This window comes from Humulus lupulus, chromosome 2 (assembly GCF_963169125.1).
Source record: "Humulus lupulus chromosome 2, drHumLupu1.1, whole genome shotgun sequence".
Lineage (NCBI taxonomy): Eukaryota > Viridiplantae > Streptophyta > Magnoliopsida > Rosales > Cannabaceae > Humulus > Humulus lupulus.
Window position 1 is genome coordinate 39976367 of NC_084794.1, and position 21721 is coordinate 39998087.

Sequence of the window (21721 nt, forward strand, 5' to 3'; positions counted from 1 at the left end):
AAACAACACAAAAATGTGTGCTGAAAATGGTCAGTGGCCGCGACCACAAGAAGTTGGTGGCCACGGCCACTGATGTCCCTGGTCGCAGCCACAGGTGTATTTCAGGCCATTTTTTCAGTTTTTTCAATCATTGTTGAACAACTCAAAAAACCCAAATAATTCCCAAATATCATTTTTAATTCCATATTAATCCAATTAAACATTGGTAACAACCATGGGAGTTGGTGGAATTTGAAATTCAAAGGGTGTCTCTAAACTCTATAAATAGGAGTCTATAGCTCACTTGAAAGACACAACATTTCTATCCATTAGAGCACTTGGCGAGAAACACCTTGAGGCTTGATAATTCCAGAAAGAATTTCCTTTAATATGAGAGCGATCCCTTAGTGCTTAAGTTAGGGGGAAGTAAGCTTTTGGACAAAGGTTTTAAACCTTGTTCAAGTTGGTGATCCCCAACCCTATTCACTTAGGTTATGTAAGTGAGAATTTACAAATAAGGTTTTCTTCTTATTCTCTTGTTCTATTTTCTTGTAACTTTTTTTTAGAGTTGTAATCTTCTCTTTTGTTTCAAACACCTTTACTTGTAATCTTTTGCTTAGAGTTGTATTTTTCACTATTCTATTCTTCTTCTTCTTCTTTTGTTTTTTTGTACTTTCAGTTATAGAGTTGTAACCTTATTTAATCAATCAATATTTATTTGTAATATTATTGCATAGAGTTGTATTTTCTTACCATTTCCATTGAGGCAAATACTATTTTTCCTAACATTCAAAAGCTTATCCCTTGTTTGTTTCAATGGAAGGTGAGACCATCAAGATAATGAATCAAGACCTAGTGAGGTTGGATAGGTTTGATGGGTCCAATTTCACTAGGTGACAAGACAAGGTGAAATTCCTTTTGACCACTCTCAAAATCGCCTACATTCTAGAATCCACTCTAGAACCTCTCCCAACGCCATCCGACAAGGACACTCTCGAGGAGGTGGAGAAAAGAAGCAAGAGGGAGGAGGAAAATCTTCTTTGTAGGGGTCATATCGTCAATGCCCTTTCCGACAGGCTCTATGACCTCTACACCGAGACCAAATCGACCAAGGAGATATGGGATACACTTGGGATGAACTTGAGATATGGCTCTATGATATCTCAATACTTTGATTTCAAATTTTTTGGTGATAAACCTATTCTTCCTCAAATTCATGAATTACAAATAATTTTTAACAAATTGAAAGTGTTAAATATTGAGCTTCCCAAGGCCTTTCAAGTTGGTGCTATAGTGGCTAAATTACCACCAACTTGGAAGAGCTATAGGAAAAGAATCCTTCATAAAAATGAGGATTATTCTTTGGAGGAGATCCAAAAGCATATTCGAATCGAAGAGGAATTGATATGTAGAGATAAACTTGTGGAGGGGTCTAATGGAGATACTTCCAATGCAAATGCGGTGTCACAACCAAAACATCCCAAAAACAAAGGGAAAAAGGGTAATGAGAAACCTTTGGGTCCAAAAACCAACCCAAATAAGTTTTAAGGGCGAGAAAGGTCCTTGCTTTGTGTGTGGGAAAAAGGGTCACTATGCTAGAGAGTGTAGGCATAGAAAAGACCAACAAGGACCTAAGGTGAATGCAACTCAAGAGGAAAACATAGTTGCTACCCTTAGTGAGATGAATGCGGTCCAAGGCAAGGTGAAAGGGTGGTGGTATGATACATGTGCCACCGTCCATGTCACCTATGACAAATCATTGTTCAAGACCTTTGAAGAGTCAAAGGGCAACCATGAGATACAAATGGGCAATGAAGGCAAATCCAAGGTACTTGGCAAAGGTACTATTGATGTCTACTTCACCTCCAGCAAGAAAGTTACATTAGTGAATGTACTTTATGTTCCTGAAATGAGTAGAAACTTGGTAAGTGGTGATTTGCTTGGCAAGCCTGGCATTTAAGCCGTTTTTGAGTCCGGTAAACTTATACTTACCAAATCAAATGTATTTTTGGGAAAGGGGTACTCTTGTGAAGGTATGGTTAAATTGTGCACCAATGATGTAACTTTCAATGTTATCAATAAAAATGCTAATTCCGCCTATATTGTTGAGTATGATTCTTTATTTTTGTGGCATCTTAGACTATCGCATATAGGTTTTTCTACCATGAAAAGAGTAGTAAAATGTGGTATGATTGCATGCAATATTAAAAACTATGGTAAATGTGAAACATGTGTTAAGGCAAAAATGATTAAGAAACCATTTCCTAGTGTAGAAAGATCATCTAATTTACTAGATTTAATCCATAGTGATCTTTGTGAATTAAATGGTGTTTTAACTAGAGGTGGTAAAAGGTATTTTCTTACTTTTATAGACGATTTTAGTAGATATACCTATGTGTTTCTTGTAAAGCATAAAGATGAAACTTTTGATGCTTTTAAATTGTATAAGTTAGAAGTTGAAAATCAACTAAATAAAAAGATTAAGGTGATAAGAAGTGATAGAGGAAGAGAGTACTTCTCTAATGAATTCAATACATTTTGTGAAGAAAATGGTATATTTCATGAGTGCACTGCACCTTATACACCACAACACAATGGTGTTGCCGAAAGGAAAAATTGGACTTATCTAGAGATGATAAATTCTATGTTGATGTTTTCTAAGTTGAACTTCAACTTATGGGGTGAAGCGCTTTTAACTGCTTGTCAAATTCTTAATCGAATACCGATGAAGAAAAATGAGATATCTCCATATGAGTTATGGAAAGGAAGAAAACCCAACATAGGGTACTTCAAAGTGTGGGGGTGTCTTGCATATTGCAAGAAAAATGAACCTAATAGAACAAAGTTAGGTTCAAGAGCAATAAAGTGTGCTTTTGTTGGCTATGCCAACAATAGCAAAGCTTATAGGCTATTAGACTTAGAGTCTAATATTATGATTGAATCTAGAGAAGTTGAATTCTTTGAGAATATGTTATGTGAAAACAATTCTCAAGCATCAACATCTCTAAAGGAGAATTTATTATATGAGAACAATTCTCAAGCTTCTACATCTAAAGTTGATTCTTAAGAGGAGAATTCTCAAAAGGATATAAAGCAACCCTTTGAACCTAGAAGAAGTCAAAGGCTTCAAAATCATAAAAGTCTAGTAATGGATGAGATAGATTCTCAACGAATTTCATTCTACATGGTAGAAGGAAATAGAGAGGAAGTCATTATAATTCGAGATCCCGGAGGCTAGTATGATATTCCCAAGGATTTTATTTATTTAGATCGTGATGGATATTTATCATTACATTGTTGCTAGGTTTTGTCGCTCAGGCTCTAGTTTAGGGATCGTGCTCGGGATCGCTTTTGGTTATCAGCTCGAGACACAAGGTAAGAAAACTGTCTATGCCCGTAGAGCTTGATTGTGCTTAGTATTGTGTGTATGGTTTGTATCCATTACATCATACGTGTGTTTGTGATGAGATCGACAAGGGCCGAGAGCGGAAAAGGCTGGGATTGGTAAGGACCGGGATCTGCATTAAGCATGTTGAATGCAGGCCGCCAAGGTGAGACCCTCAAAGGGTGTTGTACTCATCCGCTCGGTTAAGACCATGGACTTGGTGCCTTGTAACGCACACTGATCGACGGAGGCTGCTGTTGTGCTTATGTGCTGTTATGGTGCTATATTGTTGTGCTTATGTGATGTTATGTTGCTATGTTGTTGTGCTTATGTGTTGTTATGTTGCTATGCTATTGTGCTGTTGTGAATGCAGATAGGAACTTGTAATTTTTTTGACGTGTTTGATTAATTATGTATTTGTTAAAGTAAATGATTATATGTTGTGCTGTGAAGTTTTCTTGCTGGGCCTAATCTCACGGGTGCTCTGTGGTGCATGTAAGGGCAATGAAAGGATCAATCAACAATGAGTTGGAGGGCATGGAGCGATACGTACATGTTTGGCCTATCTGGCCTCCACGACTAGGGTTGTTTTGAGGGACACGTTGTAAATGTTCGATTTTGTCGCTTAGGTCGACTGTACCCACATATTTGAATTGTAAATGTATTTCAAAACAATATTTTTGGATTCCAATGTAAAACTTTTATAATTTTAATGAAACCCTTTATACTTAATTTTCATTAAACGAATCTTTCGCAGCTTCTCACAAACGATGTGCCAGACATTGTCGGGACCCAAATGTTGGGTGCTCTGCGCCATGTTGATATTTATGCCGAGGATATATACGCCTCCATTACCAAGTCCAATAACAGAACCACATAAAATAAGCCATGTCAAACGTTTTACCTTTCTCCCAAGAAAGATGGAACATTTTTTATTGATTTCAACAGTTCTAATAGGAATTAATACGAGTATTTCTTTGCTATTGGAGGTGAATTGTATCCAGGGTATTTACCTAGAGAGGTTTTTCCCCTTGCCAAGACTTTCATCAAATGTATGCAATCTCCTCATTTTTTTAGTAGTGGTTAAGCTTTTTTAGTAGGTGTATTGATTAGCCTACTTATATCAGACTGTGTGTGGCCTAATGTGGGTATGAGCTCTGAGAGGAAATCCTATCTAGCAGAGAAAGGGATTATCCATGAATCCAAAGATTCTGCCATCATTATCAGAGCCACCTTCATCCTCACTGCATGGAAATCATGACGTGACTTTGTTTTTCAGGCAAGGTTTATAAAAGTGCAATTTGTATTCGATCTCTCTAGGTGACAGACTCGAAGTGGAGCTCCTAGATTTGTGTGGAAAGTCCTTGAGGGATTTCACCAAACAGTCTCCTACCTCTTATGCAATCGAATTAACTTAGGCAGAATTAGACAAAGCATGCTCCGAGACCTATAAGGCATGTGTCAGGCGTCAACCTACTCCTAAGATTAGAACGAGAGGGGGTTCTAAACCATCTCACTCTTCTGATGCCTCTCTAGACAAGTCATCTTTGGTCTTGTCCCGCAGGTCAACTCGCTCGATGAAGGGATCATCATCATCCTTCGTAGCCTTGGTAGTATAACCGCTTCAGTAGGTCCCACTACCAAGGGAGGGTAAGAGGAAGAGGAAGCTTTGCAAGGACTCCACTGATAGTGATTCTAATGATGGGAAAATATTAACCATTAAACTCATAATGTCTAAGACTTTTGTTATTGAACCCTCTAAGGCATTGGCCAAGTCTTTAATCCAATCCCGATCAAAAGCATCGTCTGGTAAATTAGTCAAGTCCCATGCTTTTGTGGCGAGTCAATCCCTCTCTGATTCACTTCTAAAGTCCTCTCTAGTGTTGACTTATGGGAATTCTTAGTAAAAAGAGGTTTCAAACATAGTGAAGTCTTCAGAGACTGGTGCTCGAAATTTGATGACACCAGAAGTTGTGTCCCGAGTGCCAATTCAAGAGAAGTTGAATTTTTTTGAGAATATGTTATGTGACAACAATTCAAAAGCTTGAACATCTCTAAAGGAGAATTTGTTATATGAGAACAATTCTCAAGCTTCTACATCCAAGTTGATTCTCAAGAGGAGAATTCTCAAATAGATATAAAGTAACCCTTTCAACCTAGAAGAAGTCAAAGGCTTAAAAATCATAAAAGTCTAGTAGTGGATGAGATAGATTCTCAACGAATTTCATTCTACATAGTAGAAGAAAATAGAGAGGAAGTCATTAGGAAAATTCCTATTGTACTTCTCATTGAGGATGATCCTAAGACTTATAGAGATGCTATGCAATCGAGAGATAGTGCATTTTGGAAAGAAGCCATCAATGATGAGATGGATTCCATTCTTTACAACAACACTTGGGAATTGGTAGATGTCCCACCAGGGTCTAAGCCAATTGGGTGTAAGTGGGTATTTAGGAGAAAATACCACACTGACGGCACTATCCAAACCTTTAAAGCTAGATTAGTAGCTAAAGGGTTTAGGCAAAAAGAGGGTATCGATTATTTCGATACCTATGGCCTGTTGCAAAAACAACTTCTATAAGAATTTTGTTCGCATTAGCTTCTATACACAAATTGTATGTTCATCAAATGGATGTCAAAATGGCATTCCTTAATGGTGACCTCAATGAGGAGGTCTATATGGAACAACCCGAAGGGTTTGTCCTACCAAATATGAACATAAAGTATGTAGACTTGTAAAATCCTTATTATATGGATTGAAACAAGCTCCTAAGCAATGGCATGGGAAATTTGATCAAGCCATCATGTCTAATGGGTTTAGACATAAAAATGGAGATAAGAGTTTGTATTCCAAAACTTGTAAGGGATATGTGATCATTGTTTGCTTATATGTGGATGACATGCTTATTCTAAGTAATAGCATGAAAGGGATAGAAGAAACGAAGAGGTTTCTATCATCAACCTTCAAGATGAAAGATCTTGGAGAAGTTGACACCATACTTGGTATCAAAGTAAAGAAACATAGTGGGGGTTTTGCATTAGGGCAAGCCCACTATGTTGAGAAAGTATTGAACAAATTTAACAATCTCAAGGTTAAAGATGCCAATACTCCATTCGATCATAGTGTAAAACTAGAGAAGAATGAAGGAGGAGCAGTGGCTCAATTGGAGTACACTAGTGCTATAGGGAGTCTAATGTACGCAGCCCAATGTACTAGACCTGATATAGCATTTACGGTAAGTAAACTTTGTAGACTTACAAGTAATCCAAGTGTGGATCACTGGAAGGCAATTTGAAGAGTCCTAGGTTATCTCAAGAAAACCAAAGGACTAAGCCTTCACTACTCCAAATTTCCTTCAATTTTAGAAAGATATACAGATGCAAGTTGGATATCCAATCTTGGGGACAACTTGTCCACAGCTGGTTGGGTATTTACACTTGGTGGAGGTGAAATTTCTTGGGGTTCCAAGAAACAAACCTGTATATCTTTTTCCACTATGGAAGCAGAGTTTATAGCTCTAGCTGCTACTGGCAAAGAGGACGAATGGTTAATGGATCTGTTGATAGAGATTCCCCTAATCAAAGAGAATGTATCTAGTATATCGATACATTGTGATAGCCAAGCGACATTGGCTAGAGCATACAACAGAGTGTATAATGGGAAGTCTAGACATGGATATGTAAGAGAATTGATTCAAAGAGGAGTCATCTCAATATCCTATGTGAGAACAAGTGAAAATCTGGCGGATCTTTTCACTAAGTCACTAACGAGAGATTTAGTGGCTGCATTATCTCAAGGGATGGGACTTAAACTCCCTAAAGAGATTCACGATTGATGGTAACCTATCTTAACACTAGTTATTCAACTAGTGTTAGGTTCAATAGGTAACAAGAAGTCAATCAAGTGAATTATAGTTGTACTCAAAACATGTCCCATCTGAGATATTGAGTACTTGTGTGTTACCAAAGTTGAGGGTTAAAACCGAAAGGTTTTTTTAATAGAATTCAGTCTTGTGAAGAGAAGTATTTTTGGTAACAAAATACTGTAAGAATTCTACCTATATGGACCTAGAGGTGGTGCCGCCTCTCATGAGAATTGGGAGTATTCTCAAGAACGACCATGAATGGAAAGTGCACATGACCATTAACGGTGCAAAGCGAGACATAGAGGTCTCAAGTGAAAATCGCAAGGTGTGTGTGTTATCACTGATTTGTTATCATGAAAAGATGGTTCAATGCCTAGTGCAACCAAATTTTTGACAAATTTTGTGATCATTACTCTATAGTAAAGTTCAAGTTGAAAAATACTTTACTTTATGCACTAATGCAATGACTCCTATAAGAGAGAGTTCTTATTTAATCAAGTGGGGGAGATGTTATATTTTAAAATATAATGATTGATTAAATAAGTGTTACAATAGTAACTATTTAATCAAGTGGGGGAATGTTATATTATTTTATAATATAATGTAAAATTATATTATATTATAATATAATGTTTTAGATTAAATAAATGTGACAAAGAGTATCACATATTGTAACATATGATAGAGAGATACAATATTTAGATATATGTGATATATCCAAATATGTAACATATTTGGTGTTACAAATTTGTAACTTCCAAATATTACCCTTTATTGGTGTTACGCATATTGGTGCTACACAATATTGAGATGAATTTCATAAAGCCATATGTGAAATGACTAGTAGAGATATGATTTTAACCCCAATAATGTGTTTTGGGGGTTACAAAATCGATTGGGAGGGTTTAGAACCGTTTGGAAAAATATCACAAAAATGTGTGCTGAAAATGGTCAGTGGCCGAGGCCACACGAAGTTGGCAGTCGCGGCCTATGGGACAGAGAGTAGTGGCCGTGGCCACTGATGTCCCTGGCCCCGGCCACAGGTGCATTTCAGGCCATTTTTTCAGTTTTTTCAATCTTTGTTGAACGGCTCAAAAAACTCAAATAACTCCCAAATATCATTTTTAATTCCGTATTAATCCAATAAAACATTGGTAACAGCCATGGGGGTTGGTGGAATTTGAAATTCAAAAGGTGTCTCTAAACTCTATAAATAAGAGTCTATAGCTCATTTGAAAGACACAAGATTTCTATCCATTAGAGCACTTGGCGAGAAACACATTGAGGCTTGATAATTCCAGAAAGCATTTCCTTTAATCTGAGAGAGATCCCTTAGTGCTTGAGTTAGGGGGAAATAAACTTTTGGACAAAGGTTTTAAACCTTGTTCAAGTTGGTGATCCCCCACCCTATTCACTTAGGTTGTGTAAGTGAGAGTTTACTTGTGTTTCTGTTCTTACATTTTATTCTATTCTTTTTATTCTTATTCTCTTGTTTTATTTGCTTGTAACTTTTGTTTAGAGTTGTAATCTTGTCTTTTGTTCAAACACCTTTACTTTACTTGTAATCTTTTGCTTACAGTTGTATTTTTCACTATTCTATTCTTCTTCTCTTCTTCTTCTTCTTCTTCTTCTTCTTCTTCTTCTTCTTCTTCTTCTTCTTCTTCTGTTTATTTGTACTTTCATTTATAGAGTTGTAACCTTATTTAATCAATCAATATTTATTTGTAATATTATTGCATAGAGTTATATTTTCTTACCATTTCCATTGAGGCAAATACTATTTTTCCTAACAACAACTGTCTTGTCAACTTTTTGTCACCGTATGGTTCATTTAATCTTGGCCTTTGTATCTTGAGCTGACCCAATCGGATGGCCCGAATTAATTCTCATAGTTAACATATAAATAGGGTGATCAAACCTAAACCCTTACAACCTTTGCATTCAAAAAGTTTCCTTTCAAAAACAAAATTTCCTTTTTTCTTCTCAAACTTATCCCAAAAACCTTCTGCGCCTTTCAGACTCTCAGAAGCTTTCAAGGAGTTCCTATGGAGGTATCGACATTTTCTTTGAATCGATCATATAAAATGTAAGTATTTCCTCGTCTGATTTGAATCTTTCAATTCTTTATTTTGCAGTGAGCTTTTTGTTTCAGAAAAACATTCTTTGTTCAATATCGCTAAGGCTATGTCTGATTTTGAGTAGGGAATAAAGTTCAATTTAGGTTAAATAAACAAAACTAGGCTTGCTTAGAAATAAGGTACTCATAATACTGGGCAAATTTTCTGGGTTCTACAAAAACAATGCTTCTGGTAAATCGACTAGAATACCTATTTGGATGTAGAAACCGAAAGGGTTTTAGGTATGGTTTTGGGTAGCTTAAGGGTCATGATTCCTCAAACAGTTTTGCATTAAACTGCTTTCAAAAGAAAAGTAGTGGGTCTGACGAGACTGGCACACAAATCCCGAAGTATCAAAGAATTTCACGAAATCAAAGCGTGTGGTCTAGGACCACGCGTGGAACCACGCGTTGAGGCTAGAACACACCTTAGCTCGTGTAAATTTTAAATCCCAAAAGTAAACCACTTAAACCCTTAGATTTTCGTATCTTTACAGCCGTAGCTAGTAATTATCTTAGGTTGCCACTAATAGATCGCTTTGCCGTCAGGCGAGCTAAATCATGGCCCCTCCAAAGAAAAATGTTGCGAGCTCCTCTGCCTTGATCAAGAATAAGGGCAAGCAGGTTGCGTTTGACTCTCTAATTCCTCATTTTCGCCCTGTGGTGGAGAGGGAACTCATCGTCTACCCCAACGCATTCTTCGAGGTCGAGCACATAGTGTCCCAGATAATGTCACAGGGAAGGTTAACAAGTTCCTACTTAGTCATAGGATTGAGATGGAAGTTGATGGCCTCCAGGCTCGACCTCTATTGGAAGGAGAGCGACCCCTCTCCAAGATGACTATGGGGCGTGGAGTGGTGAGCACTTGAAGGAAGGTGCCTTCCTCCCATTGGACTAGTACTTTGCAGATTTCCTTAATTACGTTAGACTGGCTTCGTTCTTGCTCCCGCCAAACTCATATTGACTTTTGGCGGGGTTAAAATATCTATTTCTGAGGCATGAGTGGGAGGTCCCCACTCCGACAGATATTATGTATTTCTTCTACCTCAAAGTCAGTTTCGACCAAAGTGAGGTGACAGTTTTTACTACCTCACTCGTTTTCCAAACTCAGCCACTGTCATCGACCTCCCTAACAACCCAAATGACTATAAAGACTTGTTCTTTATGTCAAATCGGTTCAAAAGCTGCGAGCATCGATACTTCAACCGCCCTCGTAAGTATTCTATCTTTATGAATTCAACATGTGAACTTTCTTATCACTTTCACACATTTTTTTAAGTATTCTAACTGAGTTCATTCCTTGTGCAACTCTATTTTCAAGGACAGGGCGGTCTGAGATCCTTGGGGGTCAATATGAGAATTTGTCCAGCCTTCCTCCAAGGGAGAAAGACTTCTATTAGGTTGTGAACGATGCCACCATGGTGGCCTGCAACCTGATCAGCAAAGGCCAGACACTAGCTCTTAGAACCCGAGCTCCTTATCCTGTTATCCCCGAGCTCGCACCTCCTCAAGAAGCCTTGCCAGCAATGAAGACATTGAGGAGGAAGAAGATGTGGCACCGCTGGTGCATAAAATATGAGCTCCTAAAGACAATCAGGGACCCGATCCAAAGTGAGCTACATCTGGGGCAGCAGCCGGCCCCTCTGGCTAAGGTAACTCATATAGAGAGTTAGATCAGGTTGCTTCCAGTTTTAGGCTAATTCGCTTCAACCCTAACCAGCTCGTTAGTCGCCATCCTATCGCCCTAGACCTAAACACAACACTCCTTCAGTGTATGGACCATTTGGCAGTATGCTATGAGCACAGCTACCCAAAAGGTACCATTGTGGTTGAAAACACTCTCAATTTTAGGTCCTCCATTTTTTAGGAGTATGAAACAAATCATATGAGCCGACCTTCCTTGTGTTAGGGTGTATATGCCCCTGGTTTTAGGTAGTACGTAGGTGAGTCCAACCCCCAAAAAGGACCAGAACCCCCTAGGACCCAGGAGGTAATAATTTTAGATTAACCCCCACCTCCATTAATCCTAGAGTTAGAGGTTGTGCCTAGCCCAGTCCATAACCCCGAGCTGATCATAGTAGATTCCTCCCCTAGCTTGGAAGTTAGAGTTCTTTATCTTTTTCTTGTCTTTACATTACTTTGACTAATTATTTTTTACATCTGAACCTTCTGTTCGTTATTTTTTCAGGTGAAGAGATGGAGCTGCCAGATGCCCCAGGATTAAGGGGTTCTTTTAAGGCCAGCAGGGCCAAACTAACAAAGAAACAAACTCCCAAGACTAGGGCTTCCATCGAGTCTCCAGTTAAAGACAAAGATGCCAGCTCCACTCGGGAGCAGCCTGAAAACACTCTTCCCCCAACTTCGATGACAACAGCCACGGTTCTCCAAGCTCTGCCTCCTCTTCCTTGGTATATACCTCCCTTAATTCCTCGAGTGATCCAAGGCGAGGCTCCCACCGTCCACTCCCATTTAAACCACTATACCTGGAAAGGATCCCTAAGGTGTTTCAGGGTACTGTGTACGAGATGGCAAGCCATATGGTTGGCCATGCCTATAGAGCCAATGCCAAGGACCTAAGGGCCATGGAGGAGCGTACTCTTGAGGACGTCCTCGAATCTGCTATAGGGATGAACCTCCCTGTGAATCCTTCTCGTTCTTCTAACTTTTCTTTTTCTTTTCTCCTTAGTTTTTTTTTTTAAACTAATCTTGACTTGCCTTATCCTTTTGCAGTTTTTCTTGGCTCAACTTTGAGGAATTGCTTGAGTTAAAGCTAGGGATGAGGAGCTCTGAGACGTCCTGAGTGCCGCCTAAGAAGGCGAACAGTCTGCCAAAGCCACCCTAGTTTTCTCCCAGGAGAGCAAGCGATCTACAAAGGCTGCCCTGATTACTTCTCAGGAAGGCGAGCATATTTCCAAGAATCAGGTCGTAGAAGAGAGTCATTGACTGGACCAACTGCAGGCCGAGAATGAGGGGTTCAGAAAGAAGCTTGATGAGGTTGAGCCCAAAGCCAAAGAGGAAGCTGCAGAGTCCTTGATTCAAATGGAGGAGATGCTTTACTGTTTCTGGGCTTTCAACCAGGATGGGAACTTCTCCTTTGTGTAACCAGAGTTATGGGAACCATATCTTGCCAAGTTCAAGATTCGGTTATCACAAGGACCCTCGGAGACCGTTGAAGCTTCTGAAGTTGTTGAGGGAGATGGCGAGTTGGTGACCTATTCTAAGCGAGTCAATGTGTAACGCCCTACTGCCTTAAATCCATTACTAAGTGAGTTTAAAACGTGCAATTAACTCGCTAATCAAGGTTTTAAGACAAAAGTGTAATTAAACCATAATCAGAGTCATAAACTTTGAAAATAAACCATTTATTGAAAATTATAAAGCGTTTGACATTTGGGATCCCAAAATATTGTTTATAAATATTTACAACTAAAAAATTTAACCAGAGTCGGCTAAACGACAAAATTTAAGTTTAGTACAATCATTTCCCAAAAGTATCCCTGGCTGTGGCAGTCAGGCAGACCAGACATGTACGCGCTGCTCATCACGCTCACCATACTCAAGGTTGGTCGACTTTCCCTTTGCCTTTACCTGCACCATAGAGCACCCGTGAGCCAAAGCTCATCAAGAAAACCCTCACAAGCAGATAATATATATGCATATCAAACACCAAACATATAAATAAGCCATCATCAGACTATACACATATGTCCATGTCGTCCCAGGCGCTTTACCAAGCCCTGGGTTCGCTGTCCACATCGTGAGGATATCCCAGGTATCCTTTAGGGTCACGCCCTAGCAACTCACACTCCGCGTGCTAAACGCTGCTCCCGACCCCTTGCTGTTCCCGGCCTTGACGCTCTCGGCCTTCGCCATTCTCGGCCCTCGCCATTCCCGGCTTTTTCCGTTCATTTACATATATGCGCACACATAGCATAATTAAGCATGTTCTTAAACACATATAAACTCAATTAAAGGGCTATGCCCTGCAACATAATCATATAGGGTCGTGCCCTGCAACACAAGCTCTACGGGAACAGTAGTTTTCTTAGCTGTGTCCCGAGCTTTCCAAGCACTGATGTCCCGAGCACAGTCCCCTAGTCCGAGCCTTGCTAAAACCCTTGGGCAGAAGTGAATCCCTAAATTAGTTCTCTAAGCTCAGCTTTGAGTTCCTCCTTTGCTTTCAAGAATATTAGTTCTCTTTCTCCTCCTCTTCTCTTGGCTATTGTTTTTCTCTAGAGCTCCAAAGAAAATTCCAGCATAAACCAAAGTGAAGAATCGTGAAGCACTTTACCCGTGCCAATTCTAGCTTATCCCTTAAGCCAATTTCCCTTTTTTCCCTTAAATCTATTTTTAACCCTTAAGTAATCCCAAGGGCAATTTGGTCATTTCCCAAATCCCGTTAAGTCCTCGAGGCGAAATAATAAAATTTCCCCAACATTCCCTCCTAGACATCCTATCCTCAAATACCAAATATTTATTTCCATAGCCCGATAACCCCATAAAAAGTCTAATACCCGAATTACCCCTCGACTTGCCCCGGGTTGGATTTTCGACCCCGTTGTGACCTTTTAGCAAACCACTCCCTAGGACTGTCTCGGATTGTGCAACACAGATATATCACAAATATATCACAATTATTCACATTTATGCTCTTCACGAGCTAAAATTACAGTTATGCCCCTAATAACAGATGGGGCCCACATGCATATTTAATTCACCTAAACATGCATCTCTAATCACATATTCACACAAATTCACATATTATAACAATAAATCACTCATTGCCCTCCAGGCACGCTAATCAAGGCCCTAAGCCTTATTAGCAAATTTGGGTCGTTACACGACACACCCCAGTGATTTATTATTTTTATTTTTATCTTTATCATTCTATAATTAAGTCCTTTGGGACAAAAACAATTGCCTTTGGGCTTAAGTCAAGGTTTTTTCTCCTCGAGATAACAATATATTTTTGAATATATATCTAACTTGTGATCTATTTGTGTTCCCCTTAGTCTATTGTTTTCTCATATTCATAAATCCTTAGATTTTTGTACATTCGAAATCTTAGGGGTTGTCTTTAGATTGGGATAGATTTTATCGATATCTTAGTTGTATCCAAGATTTTGCTCATTTAATTGCGTTATACCTGTTAAAAATCAGGTCATGGACCTGGTCGTATCCTGTGTTTTTTAATAAGCTTAATAGCATTGTACCTATTAGGAATCAGGCCTTGGACTTGGTCATATCCAGGGATTTTAGTTGGCTTAAAAGCATTGTACCTGTTAGGAATCAGGCCTCGGACCTAGTCATATCCAGGGATTTTAGTTGGCTTAATAGCATTGTACATGTTAGGAATCAGACGTCGGACCTGGTTATATCCAAGGTTTTTTATTTTTAGAAATTTCTCAAACTTAGTTCGTGTTCAGAATTTTGAAAACCCGAGCTTTAAAAAGCCATTGAATAATAAATTTTTCCAAACTCTAAGTTTAAAAACTCTATTTGGTTATGTGCCCCCCAAGCAACCAGAACTAATAAATATTCAAGGTTGCTTTTACAAAGTGAGCCCCCCATAAATAAATGATAAAATTGATTACGTAATAATTCGAATGTTATTAAACTGAAATGGCTTTTATAAATAAGACTTACATACACAGTAATTCTAAAAACATTATTAAAGGCAAGAAAATTATTGATAATATTTTTTTAGGTGTAGGGAATTCCAGGTCTGCGGGACTACTTCTCCCCTTAGCCGGGCTAGCTTGAAAGTCCCTTCGCGCGGGATCTCCACGATCTGATATGGTCCTACCCAGTTCTACCCTAACACCCGGTCCTTGGGATCTTTACTTGCTAAAAAGACCCTTTGGAGAACCAGATCGCCCAATTCGAGTCTGCGTCCTTTCACCTTCGAATTGAAATGATGAGTGATTTTCTGTTTGTAATGAGTGAGCTATAATTGTGATGCCTCTCGTTTTTCTTCGATTAGATCGAGGGATGCACTAAGTAGCTCGTGGTTATGATCTTGATCAAAGGTCTTTTGTCTGTGGGTCGTTGCCAGCGCCTGAATTGGGAGCATAGCCTCGCTTCCAAAGGTCAGGGAAAAAGGGGTATGTCCCGTGGAGGTTCGATGAGAGGTTTGGTAGGCTCAGAGTACCTGCGGGAGCTCCTCGTGCCATGATCTCTTGGCTTCATCTAATCTTTTCTTCAAGCTCGCCTTCAGGGTCTTGTTTACAGCCTCGACCTGCCCATTGACCTGTGGGTATGCTACTGATGAGAAACTCTTTGTTATGCCATACTTTTCACAAAAGTCTGTGAAGAGATCACTATCGAACTGAGTTCCGGTGTCTGACACAATATTTTTCGAGAGTCCAAATCAACATATGATATTCTTCACAACAAAGTCTAGGACTCTCTTTGAGGTGATGGTTGCCAAAGGTTCAACCTCTACCCACTTTGTGAAGCAATCAATGGTGACAACAGCATAACGAACTCCTCCTTTTCCTGTCGGCAAAGAACCAATTAAGTCAATTTCCCATGCTACGAACGACCTAGGGGATGAGATCATGGTTAGCTCAATGGGAGCATCTTGGAAAACTATGGTGAAGCATTGGAATTTATCACACTTCTACATATACGAGATCGAGTCCTTTGTCAGCGTCGTTCAAAAATAGCCCTGTCTCAGTACCTTTAAAGCTAGGTTTTGCCCCCTAGCATGGTCTTTGTAGATGCCTTCGTGTATTTCTTGCAAAATAGTCTGCACTTCCTCGGGCATATTACGTCGCAGGAGGGGTAGTGAATGCCCTTGTCAATATAGGATCCCTTCAACCATAGCATACCGCGAAGTTCGATACAGTAGCTTTCTCGCATCCTTTCGATCGTCAGGTAGCTTTCCGGTTGTGAGGTACTCCACTATGGGGGTCATCGAGGTTGGTTTTATGTCAATCATTCTGACCTCAACCGTTTCTACTTTTATACTCAGGCTTTCCAAGAACTCCACTAGAACTACATTCAGTGTATCTGCCTCTTTGCTGGTAGCAAGTCGAGCCAGAGCATCAGCGTTGGAATTCTACTCGCGGGGTACTTGCTCAATGGAGCAAAACTCGAACTTAGAAAACTCACCCTTTACCTTAGCTAAGTAGGCCGCTAGCGTGATACCTCGAGCTTTGTATTCCCCCAATATCTGATTGACTACAAGCTGAGAATTACTATAACATTGGATTGATTTTGTCGTTAACTCTTTCGCCACCCTTAGCTCTGCCAATAAGGGCTCATATTCGACTTCGTTGTTGGATGCTTCAAATGCAAACTTGAGAGCTGTATGGAATCGATGCCCTTCAGATGAGATTAAAATTATTCCAACTCTCGATCTGTTTTCATTAGAAGATCCATCAAAGAATATTTTCCATAATTCCTACACCAGCTCCCTTATCAGTTCGTCCTGGAAACCTGTGCATTCGGCCACAAAATCAGCAAGGGCTTGGCTCTTGATTGCCGTCTGCGGCATGTATAATATCTCGAACTGGCTGAGTTCGATGGCTCATTTTAATAGACATCCCAACATTTTAGGTTTGTGCAAAACTTGCCTTAAAGGTTAGTCAGTTAAGACGCGAATAGAATGGGACTGAAACTATGGCCTGAGCTTCCTTGATGTCAAAATGAGATAGAACGCAAGCTTTTCTATCAATGGATACCGTGATTCAGCTTCGAGAAGTCTCTTACTTACATAATATACGGGTTTTTATGCCCAATTTTCTTCTCGAACTAACACAACACTAACTACATTTTCTGTCACGGCCAGATATAGCAACATACATTCTCCAAACGTCAGTTTTGATAGTATGGGGGGTTCAACTGGATGCGTTTTCAGGTCGCAAAATGCCTGTTTGCAATCTTCGGTCCATTCAAACTTCTTGTTTCCTTTGAGCAAGTTGTAAAATAGTAGACACTTGTCAGTGGATTTTGAAGCGAAGCGGTTTAAGGCTGCCACCTTTCCAGTTAGGCTTTGTACTTCCTTACGCGACCTAGGCGAAGGCATCTCTAACAACGACCTGGTTTTTTTTTTCTGGATTTGCCTCTATCCTCCTTGTGTTGACTATAAACTCCAGACGCTTTCCCAATGCAACTCCGAAAGTGCACTTTTGGGGATTCAAATTCATGTTGTATTTTCTCACTATGCCAAAACATTCTTCCAAGTCAGTTACATGGTTATTGGATGTTTTTTATTTAACGAGCATATCATCGACATACACCTCCATGTTTCTCCTGATTTGTTTAGCGAACATTTTGTTGACTAACTGTTGGTATGTAGCCTTGAAATTTTTTCAACTCGAATGGCATAACTTTGTAGCAATATACGTTATGCTAAGTCATGAAGCTGGTATGCTCTTGGTCTACATGGTTCACCATGATCTGGTTATATCCAGAATATGCGTCCATGAAAGGTATGAGCTCGTGACCGGTTGTGGCGTCTACCAAATGATCAATTCTTGGTAGTGGGAAACAGTCCTAGGATAAGCCTTGTTAAGATCGGAGAAATCAATACAAGTTCTCCACTTCGCGTTTGGCTTCGGGACCAACACGGGGTTAGCAACCCAGATCGAGTATTTTGCTACCATGAGAAATCCGCATTTAAGTAGGCGAGCTACTTCTCCTTCTAATGCTTCAGATCGTACTGTCCCCAAAGGCCTTCATTTTTGGGACTTTGCAGGCACATTCATGTCCAAGTTCAAAGTATGCATTATTATACTTGGCGAAGACATACATGTTCTTCCTTAGGAAATCGACCAACTTCTTCTTCCTTTCAACTTCAAGATTTTTTCCAACTTTGACAACTCTTGAAGGTACTTCTGGGTTGATATTTATTTCCTCGAGCTCTTCTATTGGTTTGACCTCAGATCTATCTTCGCCTACTCGCAGATCAATGTCATCCTGTTGGGAGACCTTGTCATCCCTTTCTTGAGGTTCTTCCGTCCCATGGGTAACTTGCATTACTCGGGACTCCTCACCTCCTTCACCCATGACCATCACCTGCTGCCCAGGTTGTGATTTTCCCTTCATAGCAATGTTGTAGCATTCTCTGGCAGCGACCTGGTCTCCTCTTACTGTGCATATCCCTGAGGCTGAGGGAAACTTCATTTTCAGGTGTTTAATCAAGGTGATGGCCTCAAAAGCCATCAGCGCAAGTCGTCCCAAAATCGTGTTATACGTAGCCGGACAATTGATTACCATGAACTCAAGTATTTTAGAAATAGTTCGTGCCTCTTCTCCCAGCATAACCACCAGTTTGATCATCCCTATGGCCAGCGTCCCTTCACTTGAAAATTCGTACAGAGTCACTGAGGTCGCCTTTAGATTGGTTACGGACAATCCCATCTTTTCCAAGGTGGACTTGAAAAGAACATTTACCGAGCTTCCATTGTCTACCAATATCCTTCGCACCATTCGATTGTCGAGCTGCATGGTTACCACCAGCGGGTCATTATGCAAGAATTGAATGTGGCTAGCATCCTCTATCGTGAAAATGATTGGTTGTTTTTTCAAACGACTGTTGTTTTGATAACCGCTGCTCCAGGACAAATTTCACACCGTTATGAGTTTTCAGCTCATTCATATACCTCCTTTGGGCCCTGATACTTGTGCCCGTCAAATGAGGTCCTCTACCAATAATAGTTATATTTTGTCCTACTATTGGGGGAAGATCCACTCGGTTATGATCTATCTGAGCTCCAGTCTGGTCTGTCGGGGCTTCCGAAGCTGGATGAGAATTCTGCCCGGTAGGTTGATTGTGAACAACCTGATTTCGGGCGTACTAGGCTAATGGACTAGCCCGAATGAGAGTCTCAATCTCATCCTTTAGCTTTCGGCAATCATCGGTGTTATGACCGATGTCATTGTGGAATTGACAAAACTTTGAGGGATCTCTCTTCGCCTATTGATGCCTTTAAGGATCTAGTTTCTTCCATGGGAGGCGATCATAATTTTCCAGGAAGATATGTTCCTGGGTGTCCATTAGATTAGTGTAGGTGGCATAAATGGGCTTGAATTTCTCCACAGACTTGTTATTCTTCATGTCGTTCTGGTCGCCCTCACCATTCTCCATCCTCTTATTATTTCCTGCTTGGTTATTCTGGATAACAGGTTAAGCCATAGCTGCAACATCTGTCACTAGTCCAACGGGTTGGATAGGGGCCTAGCTGGTTCCTGCGATAGTAGATCGTGCATCTTCCAGGTTTATCCACTCCTAAGCTTGGGCCAAAAACTCATCTACACTTTTAACTCATTTTCATTGGAATTCTTGCCAAAGGTCGCCTCCCACCAGGATTCCTGTCCTCATCACCATGAGCATGGACCTGTCATCAACGTCCCTAGCTCATGCTGGAACATTGGAGAATCTGCTCATATATGCTTTCAGGGATTCACAAAAACTTCTTGTGAAAATTCTAACGATTAAAATATGCGCAAGTATACACAATCGACAACAAGTAATACAGTGATAGAGTATCAAAGTTCGTCTCCACAGGGACTTTTAAACTAAATAAATGAAATATCAACCAAAAACAATTTACAATTCAGTGACCAAATCAAGAGAAAATTTGAGTGATTAATTCTGAAAATAAATGTAAATGAGCAATTTAATTAAACTGAAATTCAGAGATCAAAATGAAGGAATTCTGTGTAGATTTCAGATACGAGAAAAATAGGACTGGGTGGTTAATTCCCCTTTGTTCGTTCCAGTTGTTACAGCAATGGCTCAGCAATGGTTTAGCAATTGCATCAGAGTTAACAGATTTCACAAAGATCCAGTAGTTCTTTCCAAAACTTACTGATAACGTTTACAACTCAACTCAACACATTCCTGTATTAAATCAGGTTGCATACTGTCATTTAAACACCAAATCTCATGTTATACAAGGCAGCAAAACATCCCTATTTTACCACTAAGATTTACCTAAAAAGGTACTTCTCTTGCATCAATTAAGTGGGATCGACTAGCCTAATTTCTTCCAAAATCAGATCTAGCTAAATAATTGTTACTTATGGCCAGTAAACAACAATCAGTTAACATTAACAACACTTAATTGAACAACGTCACAATTACCACAACCATGCATCAAAACATTACTTCATAATATAGGGTTCATAACCACCCAAACCCTTAGGATATTAGTTCATAGCTGAAATTATAAACACAAATCCAGCACAGAAAAGTTCCATTGAGTATAATTAGAAAACTAGATAAGAATTTAATACAAAATGAGAGAGAGAGATTAGAGAGATGAGTGGTGAGCTCAGGTTTCCCTTAGGCGTCTGCCTTCCTCTTCTCCTCTGTTCAGTACTTCCTTCTTCTCTCTTCTTTTTCTTTTCTCTCTGTACTTTTCTTCGTGAAAATATGCAGAAATCTTCAAAAATTCAGAGTGGGTTCCCCTTCCATATTTCGGCTGCCTCCTTTTTAGGGTACTTGGTTTACCCTAATTAGTAAGTCAAAGTCAATTGTGCCCTCTTGTCCTTTGCCACACCATCCAGCTGACTCATTGTACAACATTCTCGCCACCTAGGCGTCACTTATTCTTCACGTTTCTTCACTGGTCCCTGCTGATTGCTACGTTGTGGTTGCTACAGCATTGATAGAACAGCAACACGCAGCTTTCAGAATTCATTTTTCCCTTTGCTTCCAGCAGTTCCCTTTCACATATTTTGTAAGCTTCCTTTCCTGATTAATACAACACAGTAATTTACATAAAAACACTGAAAAATATTACAATTACTACCAACAATTTACAAGACTCTTGAATTAACACACTAACTAGAAAAGAAAGGTAAAAACTAAACAAACTTACAAATAACATCACACTCATTACTCTTTTCACCCAAAATTCAAGTTCAAAGTTAATAAAAATAACTCTAAATCATAGAGTTATCACACCCCAAACTTGGCATATTGCTCGTCCTCGAGTAATGAAAAACAGAAGCAAAATAAACACTATAAACACTAAGACAACAACAAACACATATTTGTAAATGAGAGAGTACTGATCAATCAATCATAGCTTAGCGAAGCAAATGCTCTCAGAATAATGTGGAATGGAATGATATGATGGTAGTGCATATGCCTTGACTTTATATGTCTCAATCTCATTTTAAGTGCTATTGATATCACTAATGCCTCCCAAAAGTAACCCAATCACTAGAGTGTGCAAATACTTCCCACCAACACCTTGAATTCCTCTAATAACTACCGTTGATCCTCAAGTTTAAAAATATCTGCTTCCATAGATTGAATTAGTGCAACCCTCTCCACTAATGTAGTCTAGCTTTACCCCTAGATCAAAAGACGTTACTCGACTTGTAGTGTAAGGCTTAGGTTAGGGTAGGATAAAA